Below are 20,777 nucleotides of genomic sequence, written 5' to 3'. Positions count from 1 at the left end.
AGAATGGGAAAGACTAGAGATCTCTTCAGGAAATTAGAGATACCAAGGGAACATTTCATGCAAAGATGGATGCAATAAAGGTCAGAAATGGTATGGACCTAACAGAAGCAGAAGATGCTAAGAAGAGGTGGCAAGAATACACAGAAGAACTGTACAAAAAAGATCTTCATGACCCAGATAACTACTTTGGTGTGATCACGCACCTAGAGCCAGACATCCTGGAATGCAAGGTCAAGTGGGCCTTATGAAGCATCACTATGAACAGAGCTAGTGGAGGTGATAGAATTCCAGTTGAGCTATTTCAGATCCTAAAAGATGATGCTATTGAAGTGCTACCCTCAATATGCCAGCAAACTTAGAAAATTCAGCAGTGGCCACAGGACTGGAAAAGGTCAGTTTTCATTCCAATCCCAAAGAAAGGCAATGCCAAAGAATGTTCAAACTACCACACAATTGCACTCATCTCACATGCTAGCAAAGTAATGCTCAAAATTCTCCAAGCACGAATTGTGAACTTCTAGATGTTCAAGCTGGATTTAGAAAAGACAGACGAACCAGAGATCAAATTGCCAACATCCGTTGGATCATTGAGAAAGCAAGGGAATACCAGAAAAACATCTACTTCTGCTTTATTGACTATGCCAAAGCCTTTGACTGTGTAGATCACAATAAACTGTGGAAAATTCTTCAAGAGATGAGAATACCAGACCACCTAACCTGCTTCCTAAGAAATCTGTATTCAGGTCAAGAAGCAACAGTTAGAACTGGACATGAAACTACAGACTGGTTCCAAATCAGGAAAGGAGTACATCAAAGCTGTATATTGTCACCCTGCTTATTTAACTTCTATGCAGAGTACATCATGAGAAATGCTGGGCTGGATAAATCACAAGCTGGAATCAGGATTGCCAGGAGAAATATCAATAACCTCAGATATGTAGATGACACCACCCTTATGGCAGAAAGTGAAGAAAAACTAAAGAGCCTCTTGATGAAAGTGAAAGAAGAGAGAGGAAAAGTTGGCTTAAAACTCAACATTCAGAAAACAAAGATCATGGCATCTGGTCGCATCACTTCATGGCAAGTAGATGGGGAAACAATGGAAACAGTGAGAGACTTTATTTTTTTGGGGCTCCAAAATCACTGCAGATGGTGACTGCAGCCATGAAATTAAAAGACACTGGTTCCTTGGAAGAAAAGCTATGACCAACCTAGACAGCATATTAAAAAGCAGAGACATTACTTTGCCAACAAATGTCTGTTTAGTCAAAGCTATGGTTTTTTCCAGTACTCATGTATGGGTATTCGAATTGGATTATAAAGAAAGCTGAGTGCAGAAGAATTGATGCTTTTGAACTCTGGTGTTGGAGAATACTCTTGAGAGTCCCTTAGACTGCAAGGAGATCAAACCAGTTCATCCTTAAGGAAATCAGTCCTGAATATTCTTTGGAAGGACTGATGTTGAAGCTGAAACTCCAATACTTTGGCCACATGATGCAAAGAACTGACTCATTTGAAAAGACCCTAATGCTGGGAAAGATTGAAGGCAGGAGGAAAAGGGGACAACAGAGGATGAGATGGTTGGATGACATCACCGACTCGATGGACATCAGTTTGAGTAAGTTCTGGGAGTTGGTGATGGACAGGGAGGCCTAGTGTGCTGCAGTTCATGGGGTTACAAAGAGTTGGACATGACTGAATGACTGGACTGAACTGAACTGATTTCTTCTATCTTGTAATTATGTTGTTATTCATAATCATACATTTCTAGTTACCCTCATGACTCAGTATTCATTAAAATATATGAGATTACTCATGAAACATTTCTCCCTATATTTTAGACAGGAGGTGCTAAGGGGGTGTGATTACATATGGCCACTTAGGAAAATAGCCATGTTGTTCAGATTCTCAGCTACATTATATGAAGTTTTCAGTCAGTTTCCCTACTTAGCACTGCAAAGTTATAAAGGGGAACTTTCTACAAAAAGAGATAGATTCAACCAGGGGAAAGGATCCATTAGTTAGTGGATCAGTTAGTAAAATATGTCTAATGCCAAGTGCTTTTTGTTTCCTGATGACCTATCCAACTGCAGGTCTTCTGGCCTTATAATATATTTAGTTCACATTATTCCTTCAGCATTTTCTGTATACTCATTCTATGTTGGGTACCATGTGGGACACTGAATGACAGAGATGAATAAACCCCTAAGTCTCAAGATCTCACAGTAGATGTTGGAATGTAGTGTCATTTACCATCATTAGCTTCTACAGTAGTTCCAAGATGTCTCAAAATCCTGTCCCCCAGTATCCTGAGCACTTCACAGTATGTCATCTTCTGTCCTCCACCCTTCCCTCTGTCCCCAGTTGTTGCTACCCTGGGCTCAGCTGCTATCGCCTCTCACCTGGACTGTCTCAGCAACCTCCTAACTGGTCTCCCTGCCTCTTGGTTGCCACTCTTGCTTCTTCAGTCTGCTGTCAACACAACAGCTAGCACAGTCTTTTCGAAAGGAGGTTTAGATCATGTTACTCCTTGGTTCAAAACCACCTGTGCTTTTTCCATTCCATACGTGATTGGGCCCTGACTCTCTAGTTGACCTTGCCTTCTACTGTTCTCCCCCTCTGACTCCTCCTCAGTGTTGGGTTCATGGTGTCTGCTTTAACATGTCGGCCATCCTGGACCTGGTCCTGTCTTAAGACTCTGCTTTTCCCTTTGCCTGGAACATTCTTCCCCTGGGATCTGCATGGCTCAGTGCCTTAGATCTCTGTTCAGAAACAGATCTTTCCTGGCCACTCTCTATTAAATGTACCCTCACCTTGTACTTCCTGTTTAATTAGTGTCTGATTCCTCTTTCCCCTCACTAGAATATGAGCTCTGCAAGGGAAGGGATTTTGCTTGTTTTGTTCATGGCCGTGGCCCTAATACCTAGACAGTGCTCGGTGAATGTTTTTTTGGTTGAATGAATGAATCAGCCTATTGCCGAATCACGCAGTGAATTTTCTCTGTGGAGGGGGCTCTTGGACTAGTGGTGCACATCTCTCTGATGGCTGGTGTGGGGAGGACATAGTCAGATTGGCCCTATCTGTATGGAAGGGAGTTTCAGTTTAGCATCATCCCAACTGGCTCCTATTGGGTTGAAGCCCACAGCTTTAGCCTTATTGGTATCAATTTTCAGATGTAAAGTCAGAGAATGTTAAGATTGAAAGAGATTGAAAGACCATTAGGTCTACTTCTTACTGATGTGAGAATAAAAGTCTCGAGAGAGGAGGTGAATTACCCAGAGTCAAAACTTGTTAGGGTCAATCTAAAACCTCTGACATCTGATTTCATAGTCTTGACTACATCTAGTCTCCTCTGGCTCAGAGAGTTCACAGACTTTCAGATTGACAATTTCTCTCCAGACTCCAAACGGGAGCTTTCATCTGGATTTCCTGGTTAGTGTAGATGGATGATGACCCTGCAGTGTGTGGAAAATCCCAAACACTGACCAGTGTGAATGGGAACCACCCCAGGCGTGCCAGCAGCAGCACAGGCAGGCTCGCTCTTCCACTGGCAGGAGCCGTGTAGCCTGGAAAGGAAACCAGAATCAAGATCCTTTGCCGCTCCAGTTGTTTTATTACATGTCACAGGCAGAATGTGTCTTCCATGTAAATTCAGAGTTTTTGATGAATGGCCAGACCAGCTGCAAGCCCTTTAGGCCAGAAGCCTTGATCTCGCCAACTGTCCATTTTCTCGATGGACTTCCTTATTCCGGGCGTTTGTGTCTAGCCAGCCTATTGTGGACTTGTCAGAGGGGTGTGGAGCCCTCTCTTTGCCACGGTCAGTTCCCCCCATGTAGCATGTGTCCTGAAGCTGGCCTGCCTCCATCTGCTTTTTAAGTGTGTGTGTGTGGTCTTTTGTTAAGCTGGGTGAAGTGAGAGAGGACCCTCAAAGAGAGGAAAACTCCTCCAGCATTTGCTAGAACCTGTTTGGGAGCTGACCGAGCTATAATTGGGATGGCAGAAAAAAAAAAGCTTAAATTTATTAATTTCTTGTCATCTGTTTTTGTGATATAAGGTGCCCTGATTGGTGTTTAGAAAGCACTTTGATCATATATGAAGAATGTAGCATATTAATTCCACTTTTGGTGGTCTCTTTGACTGTACCTATCAAATATATTATTATTTATGTTATTGTTTATTACCTTAAAAAGCTTTATTTTGGTTCAGTTGCAAAATTTATTTTACCTTAGTTTTCTTACATGAGATGGGCAAAATAATAAAGGCCAGAAAGTTTAGATCTGTGTCCTGAGACACTCAGCAAAACAATAAGACCTAGAATTAGGAACCAGAAGTATTACTCTATTTACAGATTATTTCTTTTCAGGCTGGGCTAATGGAGTTTTTGAGCACCCCTGAATTCTCCCTTCTATATCTCCAGATTTTGTAAGGTTGCGTTTAGCCCTCTGGGGCTTGGGTGACTCTTAGATCTGGGTTTCAGTGATTCTCAGGAGCACTCAATATGGACAGGATGGACCTTGAGTAGTTGAATTCACACAACAAGGGTGGTGAGAGGGTCTCTTATCTTGGTTACTGTACATTTTCTTACCAGAGAGCTAGAGGAATAATTTTGATGTTAGGGGAACTCTCTCTGATGTCTTGGGTTGTCCGGGATTGTCCTGGATTCTGACATCAAATACAGAATGCCCTGATTCTTAGGGGCAGAGACAGCTCTTCACCCTGTGGGTTCAAGAACCTGGAAATGGAATTCTTATCCATTCTTGTTTTCTATGCTAAAGTTATACTTTGAGATTTGAACCTGCCTCTTTCTTGCTTTCTCTTTTTGTTTCTCCAGTAGCAGTTGGAATTGGTTGCTCCTTCAGATAAAAGCAAAAGGATATTTATCCAGCCTGGGAAATAAATGTGAACTCGCATGGTCTTTTCCCAGCTTTTCTTTTTGCTCTGTTGGTAGTACTTTAATTGTATTTTCTTTAGCAAACTTACCACCGCCCCTGCCTCCCCACTCCATTTGCCCCCACTCGCTGTCCCCCATTCTTTTGGCAGACATTATTACTGGAATTGGAGGAACAGGTGAAGAGCTGCTTTAGGACTCGGAAAGAGTAGAGTACAGATGACAGTCTCAGCTGATGGTAGCCAGAGCCAGGGGGTCTGGGGTCAGCCTGAGCTGGAATCAGTCAAATCAGCACAGCACTGACTCTAAGTGTCAGGAATACGAGTGACCACAAAGTGTTAAACACATCTGGAAAGGGAGTCTGACCTCATCCCCAGCATCTGTGGGGAATACACACAGCCTGTAGACCCATTCCTCTTTGACCTTGTAAAGATTCTTTAAAGAGGCATGCCCCTGAGTGGCTTTCTGGCCAGCTTGCCTGCTCATTTATCTTGGAGGAGATGTAATGAGCCCACCTGCCAGAGGGGCTCCACGGGGCCCAGAGGCAGACGGAGTCCACGTCTCAAAGTGCTGAAGCTCAGAGACCAGGTCGTGGGGTTCCCAGGCGTCTGCTTTTCCTCTCTCCTCATTTTCCCCACAAAACTTTTCCTGGCAGCCAGCGTTGATGTTTAGAAGGTTTGTTCTCTGCTGTTTAAGTTGTTTGGCAGTGGGGTTTCAGGATGCGGGTTTTCTGAATGCTTTCCCAGCTGGTTACTTGAATGGTGGTTAGGGTGGGCTGTCCTGAGCCGCTGAGGCCAGTCTCCTGTCTGGACACTCACAGCTGGACGGGTGTGAGGGCGTCATCTTTAGTCAGCGGCCTCTGCTGCTGCTGTGAGTGGCTCCTGAGATGTGGAGAGGGGTGAGCTGGGCAGTGATAGGCTTTTTTTGTTTCTTTTTCGTTGGTACAGGAGTCCAGACCACAGGAGTCAATGTGACTTTTACACTTAGCCTACGCATACTTCTTTGCTAGCTGTTGCCACCTTTCTCAGCCTATAATTTCCCTATTTCCCCTTGGTTGAACTTAAGGGCTCCATTTTCAAAACCAGGTTCCTTTTTTGTTCCTGAGCCAATTATGACTAAAAAGTCAGTTCTATAAGCAGCCTCAGATCCACCACCTGGTAAACCGTGCTGCCAGCCAAACCTGGGATGTGGGGTTCTCGATCCAGGGCTGGATCCCATAAAGCCCCTGTAACTTAGCACAAATCCTGTGAGTTGACTCAGCCCATCAAGGCTAAACTTGCCCCTCATATTTTAGTCTTTCTTAGAGGCAGAGGCCTTGCTTAAACCGTAAGCTGCTTGACTCCAGTTCTGAATTGCTCTTTTTTTGATGGTGCTGGTTGTGGCAGGGAGAGGGTTTAAATATACACGCAAGAAATATGATGCATCTCCATTTACCCAGCACCCAGATAAAACAGTTATTCCCATTTTGCCAAATTGATTTCATCTTCCCCAAACCCCTTAAACATTTGCCGTTTTATAGGAAATGCTAAATAATTACTTATTTCCTCACCTTGTCTACCTTCTAAAATCATTTTTCAGAATAATGAGGTAATGACTAGTAATTTCTGATGGTGACCAACAATTTTTTTGGTTTTTTCAAAAATATGATGATGAACTCACAGATTTATTATGTAATGGATGTGCCTCAACCCATTACATTCATTCTTTGTTGTTTGGGACGCCCACATTGTCTTATCTTACATCAGTGGGCATCCTTTCAATTTCATCCCATGTTCTTTTAAACTTTAAAAAAATTCTGTCTTTATTTGTTTCTGGCTGTTCTGGGTCTTCACTGCCACTCGGGCTTTTCTCTAGTAGCGAGCAGGGTCTGCTCTTTGTGTGTGTGTGGTCTTCTCATTAAGATAGCTTCTCTTGTTGCAGCGCGCAGGCTCTAGGCAGAAGCAGTAGTTGGGGCATGTAGGCTAAGTAGCTGCAGCTCCCAGGCTCGAAAGCACAGGCTCAGTAGTTGGGGTGCACAGCTTAGTTGCTCTGTGTGGGATCTTCCAGGATCAGGGATCAAACCTGTGTCTTCTGCGTTGGCAGACAGATTCTTTACCACTGAGCCACCCAAGAAGCCCCATCCCATGTTCTTTTGACATGACCCCGTTGAACTTTGATAGCTTCCTTGGTTTCTGGCACAAGATGTTCCAGCCTCTGCCCAAGATGTGGAATGAGCTGTCTCTTCAGGGGGCTTTGATTTCTTCTAGTAGAGGTACACAGTCTGAGCTCTAAGACTGAATGACTTTTGTTACGTGTCAACCTCCTCCCTGGGGACTACAGCTTGTTCCCTGCTCGTAGCCAGTGTGAGGTTTTTTATTGAGAATCCTTGGATCAGTAGTCACCCACTGTGGAGTTCTGCCTCCCTCTGGTAACGATTCATCTCTGAGAATCTTGTGTTCTACCCCCTGGTTCTGACACTCTTGCTTCTGTCACCCTGAATTTGGCTGGCCTCTGTGTGCCAGCATCCTAAGATGGAATAGTTACCTGCTGCTGCTGCTGTAGTGTCCGACTCTGTGCGACCCCATAGACTGCAGCCCACCAGGCTCCCCCGTCCCTGGGATTCTCCAGGCAAGAACACTGGAGTGGGTTGCCATTTCCTTCTCCAATGCATGAAAGTGAAAAGTGAAAGTGAAGTCGCTCAGTCATGTCCGACTCCTAGCAACCCCATGGACTGCAGCCTACCAGGCTCCTCCGTCCATGGGATTTTCCAGGCAAGAGTACTGGAGTGGAGTGCCATTGCCTTCTCCAATAGTTAGCTGAGCCCATGCCTAATACCCAATTAAGCAAGATTCTATCTGGATCCAGCTTAACTTCTGCCCCCTGTGGGCCTGGTATTCCACCACTTCCCAGCATTTCATTCATCTGAAACTCTCCCTTTCTCATCAAAATCTTGTCTGGTCTTAAAGATTTACTGCTGCTTCTTGGGTGTTGAAGAACCAGCTCAGCGGTTCCTGTTTTAGTTTGAGACTCTATAGGTCTGTCTCATGAGGTGAGTCCAACCCAGGTAGGATTAGGCAGAGTAGGCTGGGGGGTTAGAGGGTGCTGTTGGCATAGCATGTACTTGGCTGACTTATTCTTAACTTTTTCTTTCCTCTTGTAATCCATGGATTTCATTACCTTCAGAGTGGTGTTTGGTAGGTTATCCTGTTGATTTTCAGCCAGGGAGTAGGATGTTCTGACCCTGTACCATTGGCAAAGGGATTTGAAAATAGATGAAAGTGAAAGAGAAGAGCGAAAAAGTTGGTTTAAAGCTCAACATTCAGAAAATGAAAATCATGGCATCCGGTCCCATCACTTCATGGGAAATAGATGGGGAAACAGTGGAAACAGTGTCAGACTTTATTTTTGGGGGCTCCAAAATCACTGCAGATGGTGACTACAACCATGAAATTAAAAGACGCTTACTCCTTGGAAGAAAAGTTATGACCAACCTGGATAGTATATTCAAAAGCAGAGACATTACTTTGCTGACTAAGGTCCGTCTAGTCAAGGCTGTGGTTTTTCCTGTGGTCATGTATGGATGTGAGAGTTGGACTGTGAAGAAGGCTGAGCACTGAAGAATTGATGCTTTTGAATTGTGGTGTTGGAGAAGACTCTTGAGAGTCCCTTGGACTGCAAGGAGATCCAACCAGTCCATTCTGAAGGAGATCAGCCCTGGGATTTCTTTGGAAGGAATGATGCTAAAGCTGAAGCTCCAGTACTTTGGGCACCTCATGCAGAGAGTTGACTTGTTGGAAAAGACTCTGATGCTGGGAGGGGTTGGGGGCAGGAGGAGAAGGGGACGACCGAGGATGAGATGGCTGGATGGCATCATGGACTGGATGGACGTGAGTCTGAGTGAACTCCGGGAGTTGGTGATGGACAGGGAGGCCTGGCGTGCTGCAGTTCATGGGGTTGCAAAGAGTCAGACACGACTGAGCGACTGAACTGAACTGAACTGAAGGGGCTCCAATTTTGTTAAATGAACAGTAAGAGGAGATGGCCTTGTAAAGAGACTGGGCAGCAAGGCCAAGTGAATGGTTGGTTCTTGGCTCCCATATTGGCAGATCCTTGACAGGAATTTTGAATGGTCTCAGGTCTAACAGATCACTTGTACTTAACTCGAGAGGAAAGTCAATGTTACCCTTGAGATTGACTGTATACCTACCTGTCTTGAATGCAGTTTTGTGGATCTCTGGAGGTTCTCTGTGTAAGGTTTACTCATTTTGTTATTTTAGTTTAGCTTAAGCAGCCATTAAGATTGAGAAACCCAAGAGCCTTGTTCCCTCCCCTTCCCTCCTTGGGTTCTGCAGCTGGATGTATTGGTGAGCAGAGAGGAGCTAGGCTCGAAACGAAGTCAGCCCAGATCTAGCTCTGCTTCATGCTTGATCCAGCCCTTGGTGAAATTTACTACAGAGTAGCATGTGAAGTCAGAGAAGGCAGTGGCACCCCACTCCAGTACTCTTGCCTGGAAAATCCCATGGATGGAGGAGCCTGGTAGGCTGCAGTCCATGGGGTCACTAAGAGTCGGACACGACTGCGACTTCACTTTCACTTTTCATTTTCATGGATTGGAGAAGGAAATGGCAACCCACTCCAGTGTTCTTGCCTGGAGAATCCTAGGGACGGGGGAGCCTGGTGGGCTGCCGTCTATGGGGTCACACGGGGTCAGACACGACTGAAGCGACTTAGCAGCAGCAGCAGCATGTGAAGTGGTCATTCAGGACGGCACTAACTTCCACTTCATTATATCCAGTGGGAGACTCAGTAATTTATAACCTATCATTTCTGGAGTCTGGAGATGGCTTTGCTGAAGCAGATTCTGTTACATTAGAAGAGAACCTAGCTGGGTGTGCCCAAGACTCAAAGCTTTTAGATGCTGAGTAAGGAGGCCATGTGAAGGGAGCAGAAAGACTTGGAACTCAATCCCCCACCTGAGAAAGAGAGTAATAACATTCTGGGTTGGCCTCTTTTCATGTCCCTTTGATTTTAAGTAATAAATTCTCCCCTTACTTCCCAACTGAACAATTTGGGAGTCTGTATTCCCTAGAAAGACCCTGTTCTTGCACCCATCAGATTGAATTAGGTGAAAACTCCTTGGCCTTAATGAATGTTGAAGGATTTCAAAGGGCTAATGGAAATTCTTCTAGAAGTAACAATTTCCATTCTATTGGTAAGACAGTTCTGCAGAAATTCCCTAGATGTCGTGGGCTATTTTATAAAGCAGAATAGCCAGGATTGGATTTTCTTTGCTAATAGATGACAGAGAGAATGTGGACATTTGAAATCCATGGAGGGAGACTCCCTGAGTTGCATTTTGGCTCAGGTGTTTTGCTGCCTTGCCTAACCCTTTTCCCAGAGCTGCTCTCAAGAAAACAGCATGGGTAGATTTGCTTTACTTCTCTCTCTGCCTCCTCCTACCATTCTTTCAGAAAATGGTGAGGGGCTGCCTGCCTGCCAGGTAAAATCTGGATGACAAAATCCAAAGCTAGATTCAGAATTGTAAGCATGACCCCCACCCAGGTTGCTTACGAAGGAAAACCAGGAGGAGTCTTGTATGCCGTTTTGCTTCGTTGGCTTTAAGTGTATTTTTTCTTTGACTTTTATTTATTTCTGACTGTGCTGGGTCTTCCTTGCTGCTCTGACTTTCTCTCTAGTTGTGATGTGTGGCTTTTCTTATCGAGGAGTATGGGCTCTTGGACGCTCGGGTTTCAGTAGTTGCGGGTCCCGGGCTCCAGAGCGCAGGCGCAGGAGTTGCGGTCCCGGGCTCTAGAGCGCAGGCACAGTAGCTGTCGCCCACGGGCTTAGTTGCTCTACGGCATGTGGCCAGGGATTGGACCCATGAACCCTGCGTTGGCTGGTGGATTCTTTACCACCGAGTCAGCAGGGAATCCCCTTTAGTGGCTTTAAATGTGGTATTTATTGAGTTATCGAATTCTAATTTAGCCTTATAGTTCTTGCCTGGAGAATCCCAGGGACGGGGGAGCCTGGTGGGCTGCTGTCTGTGGGGTCACACAGAGTCAGACATGACTGAACTGACTTAGCAGCAGTAGTTGCTATGCCCTTTTTGGTTGATTGATTTTGTTCTACATTCACGGTGGGCCTACAGAAGTCCTGGCACTCTGCTGGGCACCTGAAATGAAAAGATGAACAAGACATGGTCCTTGCCGCCTGGAGCTTGCAGTCTTAACGGGAGAGCATCAGTTGTGCTAAGAGCTATAGTAGTCTTGAAACATACCTAACATTTGTATCCTAAAGCCAGTGGGGAACCATGGGATTATTTTAAGCAGGGAAGTGACGTGACTCAGTTTACATTTTAAAAAGATCACGGTGGCAGTGAGGATACCAGTGATTTAGAAGGGGGAAGCTGGTGGCAGTAACAGTTCAGACAGCAGATGCTTATGAAGTCCCTGCTTAGTACTAGGCACAGTTCTGGGTGCTGGGAACCTCGGGGTGAACAAAGCAAACGGTCTCTGCCCCTGGGGAGCCCACGTGCTAGATGTGGTGTGAGATTGGATAGACAGTATATATGTAACAAATGATATTTTTCAGATGGTGATAAGTAATTTGAAGAAAATAAATAGAAAAATAAAAGGATTAGTTAGACTGGGCATTGGGGTAGGTGCGGACCTATTGGGGTAGTTAGCGCGGGCCTCTCTGAGAAATCGAGGTTGCAGCTGAGGCAGCTGCAGGAAGAAGTGGGAAAGAGTGGTCCCGATGGGATGCACAGCAAGGGCAGGGACCCTGAGATGGGGACGTGCTGGCGCAGTGCTTGAGGCCTATAAAGAAGATCTGGGTGGAGTATAGGAGAAAGGGCAAGTGGTACTGAGGTGAGGCTGGAGGGCCTTGTGCGCCATGGGAAGGAATTTGGATTCATTCCAGTGGAGTGAAAAGCATTGCAATTAATTAAGTCAGAGAATGGCAGACTATGGCCCATGGGTCAAATCTGGCCTGCTGCCCATTTTTGTTCATAAAGCATATTGGAGCACAATCTTGTCCATTGGTTTACGGATTGCCCGTGGCTGTTTTACCTTACAAGAGCAGAGCTGAGTAGTTGTGACAGAAAACATATGGCTCAGAAGCCTTAAATATTTACTGGCTGGCCCTTTATAGAGAAAGTTTACTGACTTCTGAATTCAATGATCTATTTATGTTTAAGAAGACATTCTGGGTGCAGTGTAGAGAATGAATTGTAGGAGAAAGGGTATATCTGAATAGTTGAGACAAGAAATTACTAAATGTTGAACACCAGAAGGCAGGGTCATTCTACTTTTATTCTGTTTAAAAGCACCTAGCTCTTATCTGTCATCTTTAAATTTTGTTGAATGAATGATGAGATTGTCATGACAGTGAAAATGAAGAGGAAGCCAGGCTTTGAGAGATATTTAGGAGGTTAAAAAATCAGCTGCTTGTCGATGAGGTGGATAGAACTCGGGACAAGGCAGAAGGAGGGGAGGACACTCTTCAGCTCCCTGGGTTAGGTGTCTCGGTGCTGGGCTCTGCCATCGACTGAGGCAGAGAGAGTGGAGCTAGAAAGGATGTATGTTGCCAGGGAGAAGGCCGTGGGGAACCAGGGACACCCGGGTAGGGACGTCCAAAAGGCAGTTGCAAGAGGTCTGGGACTCAGTGGCGTGAGCCTGGGCTGGGGGTGCTAGGCATACTGGAGTCATCAGCTGACAGGCTCTCTGGAGAAGAGGGTGGGGCTAGAACTCAGGGCATTTATTTCCTCTACAGACTTGGATCTAGGGAAGAGGCGAAGTACACTAGCTGTCTGGACAGTTTGCATCCGTTAGTCTGGTCGTCTCGTGACCACAGGATATTTTTTCTGTGGAGACTGGCAGGCTCCCATGAGGGCCTGCCTTACCCACTCTCTTGGATACCAGCCTCTTTCTCTTAAGTGGGGTGACTGGGGCAGCTCTGGGGGCTCTTCCTTCCCAGACTCCCTGCTAACATAGAACATCTGTGGCCTTTTAACTCTGCAGTTGATCGTGCCTGCATTTATCTCCTTGAGGATCTGGGTAGGTAGGAAGGTCTTAGTTATCCTAGGTGTTTTGTTAAAGCAGGAACTCTCTGACCCCAGGGTTAGACAATTGGCTGAATTTTATTCATTTTGGTGCCAATCCTCTTAACCCACAAAGCTAAATAAACTCCTACGTGCCCCTCTGCTTCTCCCTTCTTTCTTGTCTAGGAAAGGGAAACCACAGAAGCAATTTATAAAAAGAGCACTTGTATTGAAAGTGGCCTTAAGATAGTTGTAGTCCTACACTTGGATATAAATCTCCCTTCTTCACAAAAGTCCATTATGAAAACCCAAGAATAAAGTCAGAATTCTAAAAATGTGGAGGCTGCCCTCTGCCCGGCTCCCCCTCACCCCTGTTCTTAGTGGCGTCACATTTCTGCTGTCTGCACATTTTAGGAGGAGGTAACCCAGACTTCCCTGGTGGCTCAGACAGTAAAGCGTCTGTCTACAGTGCAGGAGACCTGGGTTCGATCCCTGGGTCGGGAAGATTTCCTGGAGAAGGAAATGGCAACCTACTCCAGTACTCTTGCCTAGAAAATCCCATGGACGGAGGAGCCTAGTGTCCATGGGGTCGCAAAGTGTCAGACTCAACTGAGTGACTTCACCCAGGCTTAAGTATAATGTTCAAATTTTATGGGCCCGCATGTTTTATCGGTTTTTCCTTCCTCGGGGAAACAGTCAAGTGATAGTTCCGTTCTTCTCTCCTAAATTATTACTGTCCTGAGGTTAGCGATGCCCAGCAGTCCCAGATAAGAAGTCTGAAACCTGGTTGCTCGACCCCAGAATGGAGGAAATTGAGTCTCCTCCTCACCCTCACCACCAAATGAAGTAGGTAGTAAAGGTAAATTAAAACCATGGAAAATTATTTTTTAATGTATATGTTGAGAAAAATTACTTCCATCTCAGCTCTGGTCTGCTCAATAGACCCCCTGCCTCTTATTATATGCCACACAGTGGTGACTTATATATCAGTCTAGTATTTCTTTATGTAAACACAAGCAAATAGGAATATATATTCTTATTCCCCCATTACTCTTTTGTAAAAAGGCAGCATGTTATTTTGTTTTATTTTGTTTTGTTTTGTTCTTTGTTGTCATTGAGTATGTGTGTGTGTGTGTTTTTAAGTATAGTTGATTTGCAGTGTTGTATTAATTTCTGCTGTACAGGAAGGTGACTCAGTTATACATGTATATACATTATTTTGTATATTCCTTTCCATTATGGTTTCTCCCGCCCAGAGCATTGAATACAGTTCCCTGTGCTTTATGGTAGGACCGTGTCCATCCATTCTCTGTGTGAAGAGAATGCTTGTGCATCTCCTGACCCCAGGTCCCGTCCCCCTACCCCCAACCTTGGCAACCACAAATCTGTTCTCTATATCTACGTGTCTGCTTCTGCTTTGTAGATAGGTTTGTGTCGTATTTTAGATTGCATGTATGCATGGTATCGTGTAATAGTCGTCTTTCTCTTTCTGCCTTACTTTACTTGGTATGCTAATCTGTACTTCCGTTCATGTTGCTACAAATGTCATGGTTTCATTCCTTTTCGCGGCTGAGTAGCGTTCCTGTGTGTGTGTGACATCATCATTCATGCATCTGTCCATAGACATTTAGGTTGTTTCCATGTCTTGATTACTGTGAATAGTGGATAGTGCTGCTCTTTTTGAATTATAGTTTTGTCCAGACATATGCCCAGGAGTGGGGTTGCTGGATCGTACGGCAATTCTATTTTTAGTTGTCTGAAGTGCCTCTGTACTGATTCCATAGTGGCTGCATCAGCTTACCTTCCCGCCAACAGTAGGAGTGTTCCCTTTTTTCCACACACTCTCTAGTATTTGTTGAGTGTTTTCATGATAAGGAAATGTGTTATGTAATCTGTTCTATAACTTGCTTTCTGTCCTAAAGAGTATGTCTTGGGGATCTTTTCGTGCTGGTACAGAAGGAGCTTCTGCATTCTTTCCTCAGAGCTGCATAGTATTCCACTGGGTGGTTGGCCGCTCCTAGTTACGTATGGACACTTGCATTGTTTCCAGTATTTGCTGTCACAAGCCCTATCTCAGTGAACAAAGACAGCTTTTCAAAGGAGTGCACAGCACTGCATGTGCAACTTAAAATAAGATTTTCTTCCTTATTCCTAGGATGCCAGTTGCTTTTATTGGTTGATAAATTCCCAGTTACTGGAATTTATGAGTGAGACATTGGTAATGGGACAACTTCCCTTCCTAACTCAAGAATCAGAAGTATGACTGCCCCATGGAAGCATACTGCTCTATCTCAGGTTTATTTTAATAATAAAACCTTAGGAAATTTTAATAATGAAACCTCTTTAAGGCCCTGTACTGAAGAAGTCTGAATCACTGATCACTGCAATTACTGCTGTGGCAGCTGTAGAGCAATTTAACAGGATAATAGTGAATAAGATAAATTACACTTTGGATTGTTAATGGATTGATATGCAGAAGTATGCAAGGGAAGGTGGGGTGGGGGAGGAGCGTCTTCTGAATTTCAGCTCTTGGCTTTACAAAATAGGGCACTGGGCCATCGTAGCCATTACTACTTGGGATGAGTCATTCTGTACCGACCTTTGGGGCCCTGTGGTGGGTAGAGCTCCTGTTTATTATAGATGACAAATTGAGTTAATTCTCTTGTTTGTGAGCCTCTGTGGAGTGGGCGGAGATTCTAGGTAACTTGCTAATTGTCTTATTTAGAATATTCCCCTTTCTGCTAAGGAATGAGTTATCTTTGGTGTGAAAATAAGGACGCAGACCCATTTTACAAATAGCTGCTGGCCAGGGGAAGCACAGTTTTCTGCCAGGTGAGTGGTTTAAAAATGGCAGACTGGAAAAATAACTGTGGGAGGGTAACTGTTGCGCTCTTATTTACAAAACTAACAGAGTCCGCCTATGTGTTGGGTGTGGGGGAGGGGATGGATCAGTTAAGAAGTAAGCACAGTGCTTGCTTTGTGCATCCTTCAGTTTGTGTTTAGGGGAGAGGCGTGGGATGTGGGTCACACGGGGGAGAGGGGCTTGCAGAGGAACCGGAGGAGGCAAAGCCCGGAGGCCTGGCTGCAGTTCCACCTTACAGACATTCTTTGGCACCTGGTCGTATTGTGGAGGCCTTAACATCTTCAGAGTAGTGGTCTTCCACCTTCATTCTCCCTACAAAACACACCCGTTGCCTTGTTCCTCCCCGCCAAAGCCCTTGCTGGAGACCAGAGCAGAGGAATGAGGCCTTTTCCTTCTTGGTGTTCACCAGCACTAGCACGCCTCACACTGCCCCTGGACTTGGAGTAGGGTTCACATTAAAGCGAACTGAACTGTCGTGGGCGGTAGAAAGCCCTTTTGGAAAAAGTCGCAGGGGTAGAGCTGAGAGAACCAGGCAGGCAAGGGTTGTCCCCTGCTCTGGAGAAGGGCTGTGCCTGGGGAGGATGTCTCAGAAACCGTCTGGTCAGAGAATTTTGTGTTCAAATCATAGTTTGCCCTTTGACCAAATAATCATTTTACGTGTAGAATAAATTTATAATCATATTAATGTATAAAATAAGAGAATGATATCTAATGTACAGTCTTTTTTTTAATGATTAAATGAGATAATATATACAAGTAGGCTCTTATAGGTGGGGCCTGCTACTATTATTATTGGAGAGTCTTCTAAAGGGGTTCCTTTATAGATTTGAAGAGAAGGAAGGTGTTTCTCTTGCATGAGGAGACTGGTACTTCTGGCAGTAAATCAAGAGGGCTGCCTTTTAAGATTGGGAAACATATTGACAGTTGGGAGGAAGGTGTTAGTTACCATGGCAACTTGGGAATTCATTTGGAGAGAGAGTTGCGACTGGAGGTTATCTCACTGTGAGAGCCTGACTGGTGGAGATAAAAAAAAAAAAGGCCCGTCTAGCAGGAATGAAATCATGCTCTGTATCAGCAGGAAATACCAAGAGATTGGGCTCTAGAGAAAGTTCTGTACGTGGGTCAGAATGTTGTGCCGGCCCTCCGTGATAGTCAGGGGCAATTGTGTCTTTGTGGGCCTAAATGCTGATGCCAGTTTATTGCTTTTACTCACAGGTATTACTTGGATTAAAAAAAGAAAGTCTGTGAATGGAATTTCCATGAGGCTGTTCTGCTTCTGTTTTTGGTGTTGTGTTTGGTCATCTGAGAACGTGACATCAAAAGCTGTCACTCATTTCCTGCAGTTGCTTATCAGTCCCCAAGAAGGTGGGAGCAGGCTCGACGCACCCTGTGCTCTGTGGGAGCTCACGGGCTCCCAGCACGCGTGTCCACGCCTGCCCTTCCCTTCGAAGTGAGATGTGACTTGCTCAGCCGGCACATGTGGCTCTGCGTGGCCCTTGTGGGCAAGAACACGTGGCAGTATAAGACGAAGCAATGTTCTTTTTCCACGCCTCAGTGACGTGAACATTTGTGACCACGTAGAGTCTCTGTCAGTCTGGCTCCTTGAACGACAGCGATGGACATATCCCCCTTTTAACTCGTGTTGGACACACAATTGAAGCAAGAAATGAGCTTTTGTCATGTCCAGCCACTGAGATTTGGGGAGTGTTTGTTACACAGCAGAACCCTGCTTCACCATTTACTTAACATATATGTTTTGAGTATTTGCTATAGGCTGGGTATGATTAAGTTAGGATATATAAGTGAACAAGACACACAAACCTCTTCCCTCGTGGAGCTTACATTCTCTGAGGGAAATAGATAATAAATAAGTAAACAAATGAATAAAGATAATTACAAATTGAGATAGGTATTATGAAAGCAAATAAACAAAATCATGGGATAGACAAGTCTACAGAGAGCAAAGAGGTCATAGGAAAGAAATGGGAACCCCCTCAGAGCTCTTGTTAATGTTCTTTAGTTCCTGATATTCTTTAGACTCTGGGTGCTTCCAGAGCAGTTTCATTTGCCTTAGAAAAGAAATAACACTAAAGGTAAGAGAGAAATATGTCATAGTACTAAGTTAAATAGCTAGAATATTCCCAAATAAAATGACAACCAATGATATCAGTTTACTTTTCATCTTTGAAAACTCATGAGTATCCCACTGGGTTTACTGGGAGATGAAATCTGAGTTTTGTTTGTATGTTGTGTTGAGCCCCTTGCGGTGAGCACCCATCTTCAGCAATCAGACTGTCCCATATGACATGTGGTTGCTTGGTGGACACTGGTCCAGTTAACCTGGTTCCTATCCTGAGGAGAAGTGGAACAGAGATGGATGCATAATCCTTATATTTTACCTAATACAATTTTGAAAGAAAATAAGATGATGGAATATTTAAAATTTCCATAAATGTCCCCAGTGAAAGTTTGGGGACTGGTTGTAATTTTTCTGAACAAAAGCATAGGGCTAGAGCTCAGTTCTGGTTGCTGAGGGACATTGGTTCCGCTGCCAACTGGCAGTGATTTATTTCGTGTGACCATAAGACTGGAAGAAATCTCTTGGTCCAAGAGTGGGCAACACCGATTCTGCTTTGGTGTGAAGAAGTCAAGAAAGTGGTGCTTGGAGTTGTAATGGGGAAGGAGAACTTTGTCTGCTTTTCTTTTCTCCGGTTTTTTTGGGGTAAACCAGAGCAATCAGAACGAAGGAAGGTCAGGAGAGGAGACCTGATTAAATGATAGTTAATGGGAGAATCGACTCATTGAAAAACTCTGGGCTTTAGAAAAGTATGGATTGCAGAATTCTATGAGCAAATTCAGAAAAATGCTTTTGCAATCTCAATGAAAAGGAATATTGAGGGTTGGGCATGGTGATGCTTATGCTTCCTCAGTCAAACTAGTCTTATGCTAGTCCTCTGATGTAGACTGGGAATCTCTAAGCTGGAGCCCAGACTTTTTTTTTCCCATCTTGAGTGTATCAGTCATCTCATGTTGGCACATGCTCTGAAAATCCCATCTGGGTGAAACTTCAGGGAAGTAGGAAGAATGGGTAAAAGTAAGAACTACTCTGCATCCTTGCAAATATATGGGTACATTGATGCAGTGTAAATTTCTGTGCCAGGGCACATGCCAACAATTTAATGATGTGTATAGCAAAGTCCCTTGTTAGCCCCATTCAGAAACTCTAAAATGAGTTGGAAGACTAAAAGTATTAAAGCCTAAGGCCAAAAACAACTATCATGTTACCTAGGGTCTCATGAATAATTCAGCTAGTTTAATGCTTTTTCCATAGTGAAAATAAAGCTGAAATATTTGGCATAACGTAGGCAAATTGTACCCCCTTTTGGCAGGGGTTTGTTAAGAGGAATGTGAGGAAGGATGGGGTAAAATAAGGAATCTTTTCATGTTTCTTTTAACCAAATATATAGAATCTCTCAATAGTCCACCTCTAAAAAAGTAAATATATAAAAATTCAAGTTGGGAGTTTAAAAGTGTTTCCTCTGAATGCTCACTAATAGCTGAAGTTTTGGGTTGGGCGTGAGAAGCACTCCAAAAATTGCTCCAAATGTCATAGAAGGGTGGTCAGAGAAATACCAAAAAGGAAGGAATGTCTGATATTCTTGGTAATACGTAAGCCAAGGAGTGTTGGTGTGTTTCAGGAAAATAATAATAAAATAACAGTCCTTGGGCATGAACAAAAAGAGCTTAGAGATGTTTTTGAAAGTTGTGAGCAAATTGAATTACTGTAAATCAAATAATGATGTAGAAGTATTAGGAAAACATTATAATAAGACCTGCTAGGATATTGGAATTATTTTTCCTAAAGTGAAAATAGTTCCTTCTCTCCAATCTAATTTTTTAATCTAGAAGTCAGTATGTTGCTTTAACATAAATTGAGACTTTTGCTATCTAGGGGATAAAGCTCTGGACATTCTGTATCTTCAGACTCTAGTTCTTGTCTCCTAAATAGGTGAATTCTGGTGGTTTTTTATACTTTTCTCTCAATAAGACAAGTGAGTTAATTGAATCTAAGAATGTTCAAGCTGAAAAGGACTTAGAGATCATCTCATACAGGTCACTCATTTGACAGAAACTGAGGCCTCGAGAGGTTATATGACTTGTCCATAGTCTCCTATTACAAAAGAGAGGTGACATTATAAATAGAGCAAAATGAACTCAAAGGAAAAAAATTCTTAGATATTAAAGAATAAATGGGGCTTCCCTGGTGGCTCAGTGGTAAGAATACCCCCTCCAGTGCAGGAGACACGGGTTTGCTTCCTGATCCAGGAAGGCCCCACAAGCCACTGGGCAGCCTGGCCCCCGCAGCACAGCTGCTGGGCCGGTGCCCTGGAGACCAGCAGGCGCCACAGGCCGAAGCCGAGCACCCTGGAGTTCGTGCCCTACCACAGGGGGAGCCACTGCACCCGGAGAAAAGGCCTGCACGGTCAGGAAGACCCAGTGCAGCCAAAGCGGAGCAGTTAATTTAAAAGAAAGAGTATATTGAAGGGGAAATAGACCAGGCTGGTGTGCAGCATTTCTTCATGATCCATGCCTTTTATTGCTTGAATATGGTGTGATGCCGAGAAGGTTAGTTGCCATTTTGTGATACAAAGTGCCATGCTAATTCAGTGAAGAGTAACAGACAGAGCCTGGCATCCCCGATGTCATCATTAGGGTGCTTACGTCACCAGCTATGGACTTCTTGGTTCCAGGCTTCTTCAGCGGAGTACTTCTGCGTATCATGGACAAGGCAATTCCATACAGAACAACCAACAAATATGACCGAAATTTACAACATCTGTTTGAAATCAGTAAGACACTACAGGGTCAGGATTCTGGAGAACAGGAAAACTCAGAGTGGTCCTGGGGCAACTCTCCTTCTAGGGGCATCTGGAAGATGCAGATGAGAGTCTGGAAACCTAGTACTTTTACTTACAGGGCTACGGGTAAAAAACTGTGTTCAGGAC

At 44.3% G+C, this 20,777-nt stretch overlaps 1 protein-coding gene across 5 annotated transcripts in view; it reads left to right on the top strand.

The window, feature by feature from the left end:
- The window catches only part of SRGAP2 (SLIT-ROBO Rho GTPase activating protein 2), a 255,522-nt gene that overhangs the window by 47,029 nt on the left and 187,716 nt on the right, over positions 1–20,777 (top strand). The window lies entirely within an intron of this gene.

The sequence above is a fragment of the Oryx dammah genome, unplaced genomic scaffold (assembly GCF_014754425.2).
Source record: "Oryx dammah isolate SB20612 unplaced genomic scaffold, SCBI_Odam_1.1 HiC_scaffold_21, whole genome shotgun sequence".
Lineage (NCBI taxonomy): Eukaryota > Metazoa > Chordata > Mammalia > Artiodactyla > Bovidae > Oryx > Oryx dammah.
The sequence above is the reverse complement of the archived record's forward strand: the minus strand, read 5'-3'. Positions and strand labels throughout refer to the sequence as shown.